The sequence below is a fragment of the Podarcis tiliguerta genome (assembly GCF_965153285.1).
Source record: "Podarcis tiliguerta genome assembly, chromosome: 10".
NCBI classification, from domain to species: domain Eukaryota; kingdom Metazoa; phylum Chordata; class Lepidosauria; order Squamata; family Lacertidae; genus Podarcis; species Podarcis tiliguerta.
In genome coordinates, this window is record NC_139543.1 from 59659966 (window position 1) to 59676606 (window position 16641).

The 16641-nt window shown below is 43.5% G+C and overlaps 1 long non-coding RNA gene across 1 annotated transcript in view; it reads left to right on the plus strand.

The window, feature by feature from the left end:
- Positions 1 to 3322: 3322 nt before the first annotated feature.
- Positions 3323 to 16641, plus strand: part of LOC310659326 — a 192378-nt gene continuing 179059 nt past the window's right edge. The window contains exon 1 of the long non-coding RNA XR_014502761.1: positions 3323 to 3361. This is a non-coding gene — a long non-coding RNA (uncharacterized lncRNA). The remainder of the gene's footprint in view (positions 3362 to 16641) is intronic.

Consider the following 16641-nt stretch of genomic DNA (forward strand, 5'->3'; position numbering starts at 1 on the left):
CCACTGGTCATGAATGCCAATGCCTAGATGGTCTCAAAGAGCTCTAGAATGATACCTTACGAGGCATGAGTAATTGCTAAGTTATTATTGCTCTCAGAAAGGAGGCTGTGTGCAGAAATGCCACGGCACAATGCTTCACTTTTTCTTTCACTTGTTAATAAGTTTCAACCAACTTCGGTTCGTTTCCCCTCTACCCCCATCACATTTCTGCAGGCTGAAATCCACAATTGATTTTGCTATCATTTGCTGAACTAATCTTTTAGACCTAATCAGTATGCACCCCTGGGGAGGAGATGGAGAGAATAATAACTTATACCTCAACTGATAATAGTTGGCTCAACAGAGAGCTGAGCTACATGATCAGCGAAGTCAATTACTCCTACATTCTTGCTAAACTGTAGATTGCACTCAATGTCACATAAGTCGAAGGCAGCTCAGGCAACTGATCTTCCCCTTCCCTGCCTCTCTTCTGCAGCTCCCACAAGACAGCCTCTCCAGAGTCAAGGAGAACTCGTAGGACAACGGGGAGTGTATCTTGCTGGGTTACAGTGCAAGGGGGAAATAGCCCATAGTCGGGTGGAGAAACTTTTTACCTGAAGGCAGTTCTCGTTGTGGGCACAGCACAGTGTTCAGAAGGTCTCCTTGACCCTCTGGAGAGGCTTTTTCAGGGGGGAGGAGTGGGAGATCAGTGGTTAGAGTTGATTTCTGCTCATTCAACACTAGATACGGTTTAGATTTCAGGGGGAAGAAATAGCCTGTCAGCTGCTTCCACCTATGAAAAACTTCCAATCTGTAGGAAGCTAAGTATGTATGTACATATAGATACATAAAGATAGATACATATACATATAGATTGATTGATTCATATACATATAGATACATGTAGATTGTCACATATACAGGGGAATCCTTGCTAATGTGTTTCCTGCCACATAAGTCAGCAGGATGTGCCAAGTCCATTCTGCCCCTGCTCCACCCCATTCTGCCCCCACCCCTTTTCAGAACCAAAAATGTCATGTTTGTCAGCGGTTGTGTGCATGCTGTGAAACATGGACCACTTATAAATGCCATCTCCAACTCCTCAAAAGATTCCATCAACAGTGTCTCCGGAAAGGTTTTTACACATCACTTGGGAAGACAGGCGAAGTAATATCAGTGTACTGGAAGAAGCAAAGATCACCAGTGCTGAAGCAATGATTCTTCAACATCAACTTCGTTGGATTGGTCATGTTGTGCGGATGCCAGATGATCGTCTTCCAAAGCAACTACTCTATTCCAAACTTTAAAATGGAAAGCATAATGCTGGTAGTCTACAAAAGAGGTTTAAAGACTTTCTCAAGGCAAATCTTTAAAAATGTAGTATAAACACTGACAACTGGGAAACACTGGCCTGTGAGTGCTCCAGTTGGAGAACAGCCTTTACCAAAGGTGTCATGGGCTTTGAAGACACTCGAACTCAGGACACAAGGGAGAAACATTCTAAGAGGAAGGCACACTTGGCAAATCCACACCGTGATCATCTCCCGCCCAGAAACCAATGTCTCCACTGTGGAAGGATGTGTGGATCCAGAATTGGCCTCCACAGTCACTTACGGACTCATTATTAAAAGCGTGTTTATGGAAGACAATCTTACTCGGTTACAAGTGATCGCCAAACAAGAAAGAAGCTGATTCGGAGCAAGTGTGGAGGTGCCTTGATATATCTCCAAGTTGCGGCACCACTGTGAAAAGCAACCATTGGTTTTAACCCACCCATCTGACATTCTGTTGCTTGTTTGGTTCTTCCTTTGAAAGTTATTGGAATGAAAGTTATTGGCCTGATGAAAGGGAGGGTGGAATACCTACACCTAAAACAGCTGCGTAGACAGAGAGGATTTCCATAAGAGCCACCTGTCATGCAAGCCAGCTTCACCTGAAGAACTTCCCTGTTTTGTACGGCCATCAAAAGGTTCAGGAAACCTACACTCTTTCCCCATTGTGTTCAATGGAAACCTGGAGTGGCGCAAAATAGAATAGTGGAGTGGAATTGGGGTGGAATGCTGTGAATGTTGCCATGTAGTTTGCATTCTCAGGCTTTCCTTCCTTCTTCTCCAGTCAGTCTTTCTTTGTCCCTAGAATCAGACCTACCTTTTATTTTAGGGCTGCCATACAAATTTCCAGATTTGCCATACAAATTTCTTTGCCCTGGATCTGAGAGAAGTCAACCGTAAAATTGCTCAACAACTTTTGGGTTTGCCTGAAAGCAGCTCAACAACTTTGGGGGGTTTCCTTAAAAAAACCAAAAGCTCAACAACTTTTGGGGTATCATGGTTTTCACTTTTTGAAATATGGCAGCCCTATTTTTTTTCACCTCAAAACTCCACAATGGCCACATGTAGGCTTGTGCTGCGTATGGCTTTGTTTTCCAGGAGTAATAAACTTGAAGTTCCTTTCTTCTTCTTTTCAACAGTCTTTGATCAGGCTGTTTATTTTCTGCACCCCACTGCAATATATATCAAATTCCAACACTTAAGAAAGAATGGTTGCCTGGAACGTTGAATAATGAGACTCCTTTTTTGAAGGAGGATGCACTGCAACATTTCATTGCAGACCTCACTTGTACCTGTAACTGCTGACATAGTCAGAATCCCTCTTCCACAATTTAATTTCCTTCTGAAAATCATCTATTCTAATCAGGATGGCACAGATTCCCTATAACACTACTGTAGATTTCTCAGCTTGCTTTTTTTAAAAAAAAAAATAGAATCCAAATGAGAGCAGGAGCAAGGGTTTTCTTCCTCTTCTTTTTAGATTCAAAGAGAAATTTGGGCTTTAATGTACTCACTTCACAGATTAAAGCCAGAGGTAGGGAGAGAATGAGAGATGAAGTATGTTGGGATATGCTGGTTCTGCAAATAACTCACCTGATTGACAGTGTTTGGCTTGAAATGGGATGGGATATGCAAATGATCATAATGAGTGCTTATCTACAGGAAAAGGCCAAGGTCAGTATAGATTGGAAAAGGTGCATGTATTCCATTATTCATACCTAATGTAATTGGAAGCATATAGGATGCTTTCCTTCTCCATTTTTGGATTCTTAACATATGCAGAACTTTCAATTTTCAAAAATCCCTTGAAGAACAAAATACGGAGCTCAGCCCTTCACCTGTTAGGTAGCATTCCCCAAACTTGGGTCCCCAACTGTGGTTGGACTACAACTCCCACCATCCCCAACTACTGGTCCTGCTCACTGTGGATTATGGGATCTGTAGTCCAACAGTAACTGGGTGCCTAAGTTTGAGAAACACTGAATTCCTAGGTAATACAGCTAAGAAGAAGAGTTTGGATTTGATATCCCGCTTTATCACTACCCGAAGAGGTCTCAAAGCAGCTAACAATCTCCTTTCCCTTCCTCACCCACAACAAACACTATGTGAGGTGAGTGGGGCTGAGAGACTTCAAAGAAGTGTGACTGGCCCAAGGTCACCCAGCAGCTGCATGTGGAGGAGTGGAGACGCAAACCCGGTTCACCAGATTACAAGTCTACTGCTCTTAACCACTACACCACACTGACTAAGGAACATAAGTGTGCTGGTCCAGGGGGGAGGTTACTGTCAGGCGAGGTCCAGGACCTGAGTCGAGGGTCGGCAGACAGTCCTCCACGGGCGAAGCGGGGTCCACAGCGAGGAGCCAGGCAAGGACAGGAACTCTGGGGGAACAGGACTGGATGCTGTTCCCGCAACCTGGGACCGGGCTGACTGGCCTTTATCTTCTCTGAGGCCAAGGGTGGTCCCAGCCCCCAGGTGACCCGCCTCTCCTGGCCTTAAGGCGAGCACTCCTCCCGGGAGAAACCAGTTCCCTCCGCCTCTCTGCCCTGAGCCTCTGCAGCTCAGGAGAGGCTGGTGGGTTACTGGACCCAGGGGGAGACTAACTTTCCCCTGACAGGGCTGGGAGAGGCGCACCTGTAGGCAATGCGTCCTCAATCGCCTCCAGAGCCAGAGTGGATTCACCTGGTGCCTGCTCCTGAGGATCCGGCACAGGTGCAGGCGCTTCAGAATCAAGGCCCTGCCCCAGCTCAGCCAGCCCTGGAGGCGGGGACTCCTGTGCAGGCTGGGATTCCTCCGGTTCAGCCTCTGAATCGGATTCCCAGGCCATCACAATAGGAAACGGCCAGACCATTGTGCCCTTAGCACTGTCTTGCCTACATGGACTGGAAGAAGCTCTCAAAGGTTTCAGACAAGAGCGTCTTCTAACCCTACCAGAAGATGCCTGGGATTGAACATGGAGCATCTGCATGCAAAGCAGATGCTCTTCTGCTGAGTGAGATTTTGCCCAAGTGAGGCACCCTGTTACTGATGTCAAGTGGGCTGAGTTTCAGTCAAGGGCTGAGCTGTGAGGAAGTCCCGATTGTCCCATTTGCTGTAAAAACGAGCAAAGGCTCAGTTTGGAATGCATGGGACATCCAGGGATCTGAGCTAAGAATAAAGGTGGGCATCACCTGTTGCACTCATTGGTTTATTATCTTTCCAAGAACAATACAAAGGCTGGGCTCATTTGCCCTCAACTGTTCAAAAGTATACAAGTGGCATTTTCTTTCTGACTCTCTCCTTAATCATACGCTCAATTGATTTCCCAAGAACTGAATCAGCTACACCGCTGGTTAATTCCCAACATCCTCTTTGACTTTTATTCACTCCAGAATCATATGGCACACGCTCTGTGGCCTTCATGAATGGTTGCCACTTCATGAGAGTTTGAAAGGACTTTTGGGCCAATGTTTCTGCCAGTGGGAGCAGAAGTGTTTGCTCACTTCGAGTAAGAGCAAGAAACAATGCTCTCTCTCTCTGAATGGGCTTTTCTGATGCCATCACCCACCCAGATATTGATCGGCTACATGACAGCACTGAAATCATCACTTGATTGCCTGGAATCACTTTCCAGTATGAAACACACATGGGTTGTATTCAACCAAGTTTTATGAAGAGCAGACACAATGAAATGAATGAAAATGACTACATTGGATCCATTCATTTCAATGTGTCTCCCCTCCCGCCCCCCCAAAAAAGCCCAGTAAATGAACCAGTCAAGACTTTTCTGTGTATTAGCTTGATTTTGAAAATAAAACCAGGAAATTTGACACTCCAAAACATCCACAGATGCCCATCGTACTTAAAGCACAGCTGGGCAATTTGTGGCCCTATGGAATGATGCAGCCCTAGACCCAATTTCTTGTATGGGGATGGGGAAATAGATGAAAGAGGGTGTTGTGGGGGGAGGGAGAGAGAAGGAGTGGTCACACCCACCTTTCTCCCCATCTGCTTTTGGCTTCAACCCTGTCCACTTCTGATTCCATCTTTGACCACCACCAGTATGTGACCCCTGACAGAGTTTCCACATGTAGGCTGCAATCCTCTACATACTTATCAGGAAGCAAGTCCCATTGAACTCAAACTCAATGAGAATTAACTTCCAAGTAGACATGCATAGGAGTTCACTGATGGCATTTGAAATAATCACTTTCCCTTAGAGAAAGGAATGAAGCCTTTGGAAAGTTCTCCTCCCCCCCCCCCCTTATCTTTTTGAAGCAATAGATAGTCCATACACATTGGCAACTGTAGCTTGAAAAAACTAAGGATGTCAATTAAATCTTGAAAGCTCGTTGGAAGCTCTTTTGGGGTTGCTGATTGGCCAGTCAGCTGACTGGATTTCATAAAAGCTCGTTGCAAAGTAACTAAAGTTCAGTCGCCTAAGGGAAGGGATATTATTATTATTTTCATTTTATGATATATATATAGATATATTGTCTTTCAAAAGCAAATAGAACATTAATTCAGAACATAAAGCTTTATTAACAAAGGAGATCAAGAAAATACTTAAAACAGCTGCATTGGTTGGAAGGTCATTTCCATGCTCAGTTTAAGGTATTCATGCTAGTGTTTAAAGCCCTAAATGACTTAGGCCCTAAATATCTGAAAAACTGCACCCACCCTTACAGACCCTCTTGGGTGTTCAGATCAGCCGAGTGGGTCCTCTTGATAGTTTCACCACCCTCGAAGCTCAACTGGTGGGAGCCCAGGAGAGGACATTCTCTGTGGTGGCCCCTCACCATAGAGGTTCAATTTCATAATCCCACTTTACCCTTTATCCATTATCCATTATACCTCTTTACCCTTGCATCTGACCCTTCACACACACACACACACACACACACGACAGTAATCTGTTTTAAACTGTTTTTAATGTTGTCTTTTAAATCGTTGTGAGTGGCGAGCAATAAATCAAATCAGCAAACACAGCGAATATTTCAATAGTTAATAATTGTAAGCTCACTCTCTGAATTATTCTGCTTTCTGTCTGCCTGCATGGATGGCAGATCAATGTGGTCATAGTTGCATATTCAAACAGTTTTTGTCTCTAAGTCTTAGAATAGTCTCAGATATCCCATAATTTGCATACAGCATTCATGCCATATTAGAGGCTAAATCTCTCTATTTTCTTGAGATGCCTATGATGTAAGTGAGGAAGATCTAAATTGAGACTTTGCTCTTGTTTTCAACAATTTTTTTGTTCAGTGGGAATTGTGGCAGAGGAAGAAGCCCAAACAGCCAGCTGAAAAGCCCCAGGGATGTTTCAAACCAGAGCTTCTGTTTTCCATCAGATCATTCAGGGTTTAAACAGAGCCAGGGCTCTACAAAACTCAACATCAGTGCCTTGTTTACAAATGCCGGGCCTCAGCACTGGAAGTTGGGAAGGAGTTGTTGTTTTTTAAGTGTTTCTGAGGATGTGCAGAATGCAGTTTGATTATTTGGGGTAGGGCTACATAAAAGCACAACCTATTTTATCACTCCCATTTTGGCAATTGCAAGGGATGCAATTGAATGGGCCAATGAAAATGCTGGAGTAGCAAGGGGAGAGGCCAAGCTCAAGGTTCTCCCTGTTTTTTTAAAAAAATCTCCACAGCAACCTTGAGAGGTAGGCGGGACTGAAAAATAGTGACTGGTGCAAGGTCCTGCAATGAACTTTGGGGCTGGGTGGGGATTTGAACCTTCTGGTCTTAGTCTGGCACTCTAACCACTATAGCACACTGCTCACATACAGAAATGCATGAGAGATGCGTGTGGTCAGTTTTCTTCTATGAGGAAGGGCTGTAGCTCTGAAACCCTCGACAGCTGCTGGTGGTCAGCAAGGACAGTACTGAACTAGATGAACCAATGGTCAGATTCAGTATAGGCAGCTTTCTATCTTCCTAAATGCAGCAAAACATAGTTTAGCTTCAATTCTGCAAAGAGGAAATGGGGGGGGGGGAGGATTCAAAGTGGAAAAACCTCAACTCAGGGGATACAGAGAACAGCCTTCAGTGTCTGCTAATCATAATCATAATAATGTTATTATTTACACCGCACCCATCTGACTGGGCTGCTAAATTTCAGGTGGTCGATTTGCTCCTTTATCAAAGCAATGCTGTTTTTCAGACTGGCATGATAGTTGGTGAGGAGGCTGATATAAACAGAAATAGCATCCAGTCTTGTGCAGATCCTACATGTCGATAAAGCTGCAGCCTTTTCTTAACAACTAAAAACTTCTTTCTGGCCTCTTCCATCATGCCCCCTCACAATGCAATTTTCAGATTGGTACAGCAGCACCTTTGTGGGTTCCCAAAGGTTCTTCAGCGCCGGCAAAGTCTGATACAAATTGAACAATAGTGAGAAATGAATAGCCATATTGAATGCAATCTACAACTGCCCGGACATGACCTGATCTGTCAAGCATGGTGATGTTGTGGCAGGATTCAGACGGAGTGTTGTGCAATGTACTTTGCAGAACTTCATGCCATTCTGATTCTTTGATACAGAACGGGAAGATATGGAGTAAACTTTCTCTTCAGTGCACTCGAGATATTCGGCTCGGTGAATATCCAACTTGGTTCACATGTTAATAAGAACCAGCCTGATTCACGCTTCCTGACAGAATTCACAAATGGAATATAGCTATCCTTTGAACTTTGCCCTTTTCTGAATTTTGCAAGGCACTTCTCCAAATAAATAAACAAAAAAAGAACCCTGTGCACAACAATGCATGTATTTGGGGGAAAGTGTGCCTAAAAATGCAGATATGGAGAAAGTAACCTATAAAAATGCACTATAATAGTGAAAATTTCTTGCAAAAATGTGCTGTAAAATGCTGGAAAATTGTTATGAAGAGTGGTTTTTTTGCAGAAATGTGATGAACTGGACTTAAGATTTCAAAAATAAGAAACTGAAGCTGACCGATTTACCCAACCCTATTGCACAGTGTCAGGGACCGTGCTGAGGAGGGCTGCACTGAAGAGGAATGGTGGGAGCCTCCCCCTCCCCCTCCCCCTGCTCCTGCTCAGGATCCTGAATCTTCCCAGGAGCAGAAGGACAGTATAGATTTGGAACAGCAGTTTGCAGAGGGACATAGTTCGGAAGGCAGAAGCTGGGAAGTACTGAACGGGGAGAAGAACTGGGAGAGAGAGAGAGTTAACAGACTCACTGTCACCAGAAAGCCTTCATCTGCTCAGCCCAAGGTCAAGAAGAGCCGATAAGGTGTCAGCACAGAAAGCACAGTGGGTGCGAGATCAAGTTACAAGACGCAGTAGTGACGTGGGTGACTAGGGAGGAAGTGGGTGGAACCCTTAATTGGGAGCACCGCCATTCCTAGGAAATGGATTCTTTGTTCTCTCGCTGTGATCATTAAAGTTTCAAACTTGTAAGAAGGCTCCTTTTCCTTTGTTCTGCTTAGGGGAGGAAGCTGATTCCCTGAAGCCTGACACACAGGCATAAGACACATACCATAGCAGAAGGATAACCCAAAGTAATCCAGCTGTCCTCTTAAAAATGCAGATGTTATCAAAGGTTTTCCTTCTTTAAGCCAAGACAAATCCCTTGAGAAAGCTCCATCCTGCTTAATATTAAGTGTCAAGCAGATGCTCAGATTTCCTCCACTTATTTTGTCACTCTTATGGCTATTTAATGTTTTAATTACTCTTGCATAATTAGGATCCAGACTACTGTCTTAAGAAATTGCCCCAGTCCAAGTTCCTGCTTTTATTCCTTTATTTCAGAAGTGGATGTGGGGTGTTGCAGAAGAACCTTTTCCAACTTCTTTGTCATGGACTCTTCAACATCTGTCCTACTTGAGTGGAACTCAGGTGTAACTGACGCAAGTGTGAAAGGAAACCCCGGGACCTTGTGCCTCCTGTTCCTTCCATCATCATGCAGAATGTTTGCATCTTTTCCCACCCTGGGAGATGAACTGCAGGGGCAGCTTGTGAATTTCCCAGGAAATGATGGAGGCACATTCAAGTGTTCTGTTTTGATAAAACGGAAATCTCCTTCATGCATTTGTAACACATGCTGTGGTCACTCCTTGACTGTGAAAGCATCCCTAGGTTTTCAGAGCCAGAGCACTGAATGAGCATCGTCCAGCAAACAAGGCGGAGAGCTTAAAAGCTTGTTTCATGCTGGGTCCTCTTGGGTTACCAAGGGCGAAAAGAGCTTTTAAGCTCTCCGCCTTGCTTGCTGGGCAAGGCCCACTAAACTTGCTAGCTCTGGGAGTGCTGGGCCTGCTCTTTCTTGCCTCCTCACCTTCTAGCCACAGGCCACTTCCAAGAGTTTCGTACCTGCTGAATCCTTGAAACCGAATCTCCATGTAAGATGCGATCACACGGTACAGTTTCGATTCCAGAAAATGTGCACAAATGTATCTGAGTGGGGGAATGTATTTTAGAGGAAGAATGCCTACAGGATGTGTAGACTTTAATTGTGAAATTGTCCATGCATTTTTTAAAAAAATAAAATAGAACATTCTGCACGAAAAACTCCAGGACAGAACAGAAATATGACTGGGTGCATATGAAACAGGCATGGAATGCAAATAGGCTAATCTGCTTGTTTGAACAGACTTGAAATTTGCGATTCTGCTCGTTATTATCTGTATATTTATTTTTATTATTGAAGAGGGCTAGAGTCAGTTTTTTCCTAGTTCAGCGTGATGGGAAGTTTGCACAGAATCAAGAGGAAAGGGTTACGTTCTGTGGCTTGCCCTGTGCTCTTCAATTGCCAAATAAGGGAAGATAGCAAGGCATCTGTCTCACAGGATACAGAGATGTTTTAGAGCGTGGGATCTCGGGAATCGGCAGCGACCTTCCAAACTCTGTTACAATCTTATTTCACACACTTCATGCCAGTGGTCGCAACTCTCTGCGGATCTAACTAGTAGAGAAAGAGGTTACGACATGGCCCCGTGATGCAATTCCATTTCCCCGGCAATGTTTTTGCCTTGAGAATACATTTGCATTCTGTGCTTTCCCTTTGCCTGACATTTCCTTCCTTCTCCCCTCCGACTGATGCGACAGCGGCCAAACTATTCTGTGTATCCCATGGGAGACTAGAAAGCATTGCCCTGGAAATCTAGCATGCTCGCAGTTACAACTGTTTATTTTCCATGGTGTAATTTCCTAAGTTTCATGTTGCAGCTGGAGCCAAGTGTAATTCTAGGGATGTGAAGAATGTGGGCCACTTCACTAAGCATTGCTGAGTGAGGATTTCACACACACACACATTGCAGAGGAAGAGCCCTGCTAAGCTCATCTCACCCAAAATCGTGTTCTCACAGTGAGGAACCAGATGCCTATGAGAATAGCACATGTAACAGGCATACAGAGCTATGTTCCTGGTGTCCTCTTGGGGAAAGGCCATGGTTCAGGATGCAGATGTGGTCCTCCACAGTGCTTTATCTGACCCTCAGAATTCTCCCCAGGCCTTCTAATCCTGAGTGTTTTTGCCTGGTTGAAATGTTTTTTATGTTGCATTTTTGTGTTGTGAACCACAGTCACGTGGCCCTTGGAGGGTTGCACAGACAAGGAACGCAGACATCAGGCTTGAAAAATTTCATTGCCCCTGATGTACACATTATTCCAGATACCATGAACCTTAAACTGCAAAAGTGTCCAATAATAAGCAATCTCCTGGCTGGAAATGGTATTTGTAACCCCCCCCCCCCAAATATGGAACGCTTCATGAATTTGCATGCACAAGGATGACACGCAAATTCATGAAGCATTCCATATTTTGGGGAGATACAAATTCCATTCCCAGCCTGATGTACACATGGCATCTCCCAGAAGTCCTTCCAATATATAGGACCTCTGCAAAGACACACTCTACCCATGCGTGGTGTTTTCTTCTTTCCAAATTAATCCCCGCAGACAGAACATCAGTCTTATTTGATCTGAACTCAAATGCAATACGTTGCAAAAGAGACAGCTCACATATTTAGGAGAGCTAATCAGGGCTGAGAAACAGAGTCATGAAAGACATCAAGTAGCACAGGTGAAATAACACAATAAAACTGTAAGCCTTAACACTGTTACTTCAACAGAGCAAGCCCTGTTGAACACAGTAGTACTTTCCTCTGAGTAAAGCTGCACAGGGTCACTCTGCTCAGAAGGAGATAACTTCCGTGATACGACTTCAACGATCTCGGTCCATTCCAAATGAGTCATAGGGGAGAAATAAGTTAGAATTCTCGTTGACTTTTAGTATTATTTTGTAACTAGATTAGGCTTCCTTAGTGACCCATTACCTTGATTAAATGCTCGCAGGCAAAGACATTCAAAATTGGCTGGGAAAAGGGGGAAACAGCACTGTTGTGAGAAATGGAAATGGTTTTCCTGGCTTGCTTAATTACTTACTGCATTTTCATCCCACCTTTTTCTCCAATGAGTCCAAAGCAGCATACACAGTTCTCCATCTCCTCACTGAATCCCCACAACAACCCTATGAAGTGTATCCTCTATTGCTATCAAAATTATTCCCAAAGTGCCACCATGAAGGTTGACACAATTGGCACCTTCAGATACTCCAAGCCAGACTCCCTGGGGACGTCATAGTGGCATTTATCTATGGTTGCCATATTTCAAAAAGTAAAAATCTGGACAGAAAGGTTGTTCAGCTTTTGTTGTTGTTGCAAAATCTCAAAGAAATTGGGCATTTTAAGCTATTTTTTGGGGGGGAAATCGGCAAAAATGACACTGCTGACATTGGTTGCTATACGTCCAGACTTTTCAAGACATTAAACTGATTTCTGCACGGACACTGCTTTTGGATACAGTATTCTTGGTATTTCCAGGAAATTCTGGGTGCATAGCAACTCTAATTTATCTAAACTGGTTCGCAGTCACTGTTGAAGGCTCTCTCAATGGACCTGATCTCTCTCTGGGATACAGTTGGAAAGGATGGCTCCCAACATTCAATTGAAGTTCATAGTCATGTTCTGTAATGCACCCTTGATCCATTCCCATCTTTGATGTCTCCCACCACTAATTTTAGGAAAGGGTGATGGGTCCAAGCATCACCTCAAGCGGACCTGTGCTCCAATTATTTTTCTGCACCAGCCTGCATAAAGTGCAGCAAACATTAAGCTCAGATCCACAGAAATAGCTCAGCCTATGCTTAACCTTAAAGTTAAATCTGGCTATTAATGCTCAGCCAGGAAACTGTAGTTCTGAGCCCATAAAGGATGAATTATACCCTCCAGGAAAATGTCTTCTAGAATCAATAGCAGGCACCATGTAATAACATCTGATATATAGACAAAGTAAGAACAAAACCAAGTTATTTATAAAAGGTAGCAGGGACAACATTAAAGACCTTGAACTTCATCATAATAACTCAATTCATAAAAGAATAAATTATGGGCTTGGAGTAAAGTGAGTGAAATTCCCCAATTCAATGCTCAAAGTATTTCTTCTGGCCTCCTTAATGGGGCACAGGGTGGATGAGTCCTTCCTATGGAAACTTGGGTACTACTAAGAATACAACATATACCAGTGGCGTGAAATAATGTATCATTATTTTTATTTTTATTTTTATTTTTAAGCAGGAATGTCTTCAAATCCCTCCTGAAAGTTTAATAAGGGTGGAGACAGGTGCACCTCACTTGGGAGAGGCATTCCACAACCGGGGAACCACCACTGAAAAAGCCCTGCCACAAGTCAGCACCAACCAGACAGCCCCCAGTGGCAGCACCAGCAGCAAAATTAATATTGCCATTTCAAAGGATTCATTTTAGAGCAGAAGTGGCTTGCCAGGTGGCCAGAGTTGTTAGGCTCACTTCCAAGCAGGTGGGTTGCTTACCGGGAGGGAAACAGGGAGAAGTGAGACAGTGAGGAAGATGTGATGCTTATGCCAGTGCTTTTGCACTGTAACAACCTTCCCCCCACCGTCTCACATCTCTTCCTCCTAAGAAGCAAGGGTGACCTGCCAGGAAGCCAGCGCAGTGGCTCCATCCTCTCCAGTGAGCTGTTTCTGTTTTAGAGTGTTGGTGCTGAACTTTAAAGCACTAAACAGCCTCAGCCCACTATACCTGAAGGAGCGTCTCCACTCCCATCATTCAGCCCGGATAATCTGGTCCAGCTCTGAGGCGGTTCCCTCAGTACGAGAAGTGAATTTACAGGGAACCAGCCAGAGGGCCTTCTCGGCAGTGGCTCCCGCCCTGTGGAACATCCTCCCATCAAATGTCAAGGAAATAAACAACTATCAGACTTTTAGAAGATATCTGAAGGCAGCCCTGTTCAGGGAAGTTTTTAATGTCTAGTGTTTTATCACTTTATTATTATTATTATTATTAATATTATTATTATTATTGCTACTGTTATCATCATCATCAATTCTGTTGGGAGCTGCCCATTGCGAGACAAGGACAACTGTGATTTCAAAGAAGAATGGGAACTTTTTACAAACTACTTAAAAAGACAACAAAATGAACTGGACTCCTTGGCAGATTTTGAATAAACATACACAAATTTATTGATGGTTAACATAATAGATAGATGTTAGGATTTATATAATTTTACAATATGCAGAGAATAACATGTATTGGGAAATCAGAGAGAGGAACTGAGGGAACAGGAGAGAAGGAGGGCTCTTTGGGGAGGGGGGGGAAGGTGGGAAATAATGAAAATGATATGTTTTGATAATTTGTTATGTTGAAATTCTTAATAAGAACTATTTTTAAAAAAAATTCTGTTGGGAGCTGCCCAAAGTGTTTGGGGAAACCTAGCCAGATGGGCGGCATACAAATAATAATAATAATAATAATAATAATAATAATAATTCCACACAATAATTATTAAATAATTATTATTATATTGAGTGAATTGATTCATGATTGCAGATACAATGCACAGAATCCTGCCGCAAACAGGGACTCTTAAAGGCTGGCATTATATCTCATTCACGCACAGAATAGCATTGAAAAAATTCATTTTCAGGCTACAGTAATCAAAGGATGGGAATCAGAAAACAGATTGCGGGGGCAGAGGGCACAGTGTGAAAAACTCTCACCGGGGCCACTACACTTGTCAGTTTCCTCCAATTTTCTGCACCATAATGAAGATCACATTGCAAGGTCTGTTCCTGTCACTGTTGGTCAGCATCAATGGATGTAGTGGCATGAAGTAAACCAAATGCAGAGCGAGAGGGGACTGAGGAGAAAATACAGTGTGAGCACACAGCTCGCCCTTTTCCACACAGACGATGGCTGTGACAGAAGGGTTGTAGCTCAGTGACAGAGCATCTGCTTTGCATGCAGAAGGTCCCAGGTTCAATCCCCGGCATCTTCAACTAAGGGTGGGCGGTGAGGATCTCTGCCTGAAGGCTTGGAGAGCTGCTGCCACTCAGTGTCAGTAATGCTGAGCTGGATTGACCAATGGTCCGAATCTGTGTATAGCCACTTCCTATGTTCCTTATGGAGAAGAGCTTCTGGGGCCAGCCCTACCATTAGGCTTAACTCAGTTCAAGAAGCTTACAGGCAGCTTCACGGTGCTGCAGAAATGTTCACTGGGGAGAAAACCACACAGACAATTCCTGTTCACCATGCCAGGATAAGGTAAGTTCAAAATGCTACACTGTGAACGGGAGAATCTGTCAAATTTAGTTTCTTTTGATTTCTCATTTCCTCAACCTTAAGTTCAGTTCCTTTTTTAAAGGGTCCTCTTGAAAATTCAATAATGTCTTAGTGCAAATTTCTAATATATGCGTATTTGCTATGCAATTTTGCCCAATATACAGGCTTTTGCAAAACAATTTGTGCTAACATATCACACTTCTGTAAGCTGTTTTTGCTAATACTTGTATTTTCTCCAAGTGTATGCATTTTTGGACATACTACTTGGTTGGAAAACTCTCTTGCAAAATTCAGAGAAGCACAAATTTTGAAGGATTGCCGTGTCTCAGATTGCATACTGTTTAAGAAACTGAATTAAATGTGAATTGAACTGAAATTTCCCCCTCATCCTACTCTCTCGCCTACTGGAGCTGTAAAGAAATTCTTACGTGCCCTGAGAACTGATTGTCCTTAAATAAAAATGGAAGCCTCTTTCACAGGGAGGGAAAAAAACTTTCAAGGAAATGGAAATTGGATCCCAGCATCACACTGGTTCTAATTCTCTCTGTTCAGAAACTTGCCACTACCATTGTCTGCCGCCTTGTGATTATGAACTAAAAGTTGCTGAATGATTTTCACTCTGTGCCCTCTTGCTTTGAACATGCTCCAGAGTTAATCTTTCCTTCCTTGGTGGGGTGCAGCGTGCTTCCACACATCAACAGCGGTGGCATTTGCTCCTGGGACTGCGGAAAGAAATAAGGCATGAAGTTCCCATTGCTCTGCAAAGCAGAAACATCTGTGGGAGACCCCCGAGCTTTGCCAGCAGAGTTCAGCAGCATAAAGGCCCGCAGTTCATCAGCTGTGCTCTCATTAAAGAATCGATGTGAACCATTATCAAAGCTTTCTAAGGGACGCACACAAACCATTCAGCTCCACGAGGAGTGGGAAATGTATAATCCATTTTATTCTTAAAAGATTTTTTCCCCCCTTTTCCAGATTGACATTCTATCACACAGCGATGTCGCGGCGACATGAAAATAGTTTTTATACTCAAGGGCAGATGAAGCGAGGCGCTGCCATGCTAGGAGAGGAAATGGGCCGAGAAATAAATAAATAGCAACCAGATTACACTTCATTGAGAACTTGGGAGTAAAAGTTGTTTCTCTGGCCAAATGGATGCTGGGTTTGTTTAGAAGTTGAGGACAACGTTGATGTGAAGGTAGCACGTTTCAATTTGTATGGGAAGAGGCAGAAAGTGCCCAGAAGCCTTATTTCCCAGCTCAATCATGAAAAGTTATTTTTTCATTAAATTTGTATATCGCCCTTCATCCATAGATCTCAAGGTGGTTCACAACAGCTGATCATCTGCAGGAACGTCGCTGGTCATTCCCCAAAAGGGAGAGGCTCATTTGCCAATGACAAGAAAACTGAACCTTCAGTGCCCCCCCCCCCCAGTCCTGTGGAACACCTTGGCAATAGAGATTCATCAGGCAACTTCTGTGCCAACTTTTAAATTAATGCTGAACACTTTTCTATTCCACCAGGCAATTAAAATTATACAATGGTTAGCTCAGGCTTCCTCAACCTTGGCTCTCCAGATGTTTTTGGCCTACAACTCCCATGATCCCTAGCTAGCAGGACCAGTGGTCAGACCATTCAACTTTTAACTCATTTTTATTGCATAGTTTTATATCTATATTCCTATAAACCACATACACACGCACATATATATATCTTTAATCTTCCAAC